General features: G+C 39.1%; 1 pseudogene; it reads left to right on the top strand.

Moving 5' to 3' along the window:
- On the top strand, nucleotides 1–1,070 carry LOC135131380 (carbonic anhydrase 7-like; annotated as a pseudogene).
- The last annotated feature ends 543 nt before the right edge of the window (nucleotides 1,071–1,613 follow it).

Raw genomic sequence — 1,613 nt, 5'->3', positions numbered from 1 at the left:
AGAAAGGCAAGAAAGCCACTGAACCCGGAGGACGTCACGAATCCGGGGTACTGCTGGAAGGTGCACGTCCGGGGCGAGAGTCCCGGTGAGTCCTGGATGAAGTCGGGAATGGGTTAAGAATAGTGGGTTTTGTAGAGCTGACGGGGGGTCCTCTGGAGGACAACAAGTACGTCCTGGAACAGTTCCACTGTCACTGGGGGCAGGATAACGATCAAGGGTCGGAACATACGGTCAATGGGGAGAAGTACGCCGGAGAGGTAACCAACTCAATTTAGACACAACTAAGTTAATAAAACGACAACTTTAGTTGCATTTGGTCCACTGGAACACCACGAAGTACTGCTCGTTCGCCGAAGCTGCCAAGTACCCCGACGGACTATGTGTGATCGGAGTTTTCCTAAAAGTAAGTACTTTATTTTATTAGTGACACTAAACATTGACTGGAATCCACAGCCCGGAAGATGCAACCCGGAACTGGACAAAATCGTTCACCAGCTTTGCAAAATCGAGTACCGAGGAGAAACGGCCAAAATTGGGGAGCCGCTAAATCCGGGACTGTTCATCCCGGAAGACAGCGGCTACTACACGTACCAAGGGTCCCTCACAACCCCCCCCTTGTTCCGAGTGTGTGATTTGGGTCGTGTTTAAAGAGCCTATCGAAGTGTCCGAAGAGCAGGTGCGTATTTCAAAAATTTTGATTGTCTTGTGTACCAATTTAGTACCAATTTTTTTCAGTTGGGGGCGTTCAGGAGTTTGAAGTCGTACTGTAGGGAGGACGGTTGTCCGTGTGACGACTTCGAGGGGTTCGTGAAGAAAAATTTTAGACCTACGTTGCCTTTGGGGGAGAGGGAGATTCGAGAATGTCGACAATAGAGTAGATAGGCGTTTGGAGAGTTGCAATATATTTTTGTTCCTATATTGGTGTACTTGTCAGTGATATCGGTGTGAGAATGGTCACAGGTGCCTTATTACATTAGTTAGATTTATATTACAACAATGTTAGAGATACCTATTTTTAGACGAGACGGTCGTGTTGTAACATATTGTAATAAAAATACAGTTTTAATATACGGCTTGCAATTAGTATGGTGATATTATCAGCACTTTGAGGGCTTAAATATTTATAATAATTAAACTTCTAAGTTTTCTAATCTCTATTCCGTTTTGACAAACACTACTGATCCCAATAATGGACTAGTACTAGTGTCTTGAAATTTTTTTAAAAACAATATTTTTTTGATAGCTAGCTCCACAACCATTGTATTGAAATTTTCAAAGTATGAGATTTTTTTTTAATATTGAAGATTTTAAAGACAATTAGCGCCAAAGTTGTAAAGTAATGTTAAAAATAATTTTTGTAATGAAGAAGTGTAATTTTTTTTTGAACTGGCACACTAATTGAAAAATCTAAAAAGAAAAAATAAAAAATCGAGAAATTGAAATATGTAGGTTAAAATCGAAAAAATTAAAATTTGAAAAATTGAACAGAGTATAAATATAAAAAAATCGTCATTTCCATAAATCCGAAAATTGAAAAATCGATGAAACTGAAAACCCGAAAAGTTTAAAAACAGAAAAACTGAAAAATGTAAAACTGAAAAATCAAAAACCAG

The sequence above is a fragment of the Zophobas morio genome, unplaced genomic scaffold (genome assembly GCF_036711695.1).
Source record: "Zophobas morio isolate AGI-343-1 ecotype UQ-CSIRO unplaced genomic scaffold, CSIRO_AGI_Zmor_V1 ptg000020l, whole genome shotgun sequence".
Lineage (NCBI taxonomy): Eukaryota > Metazoa > Arthropoda > Insecta > Coleoptera > Tenebrionidae > Zophobas > Zophobas morio.
The sequence above is the reverse complement of the archived record's forward strand: the minus strand, read 5'-3'. Positions and strand labels throughout refer to the sequence as shown.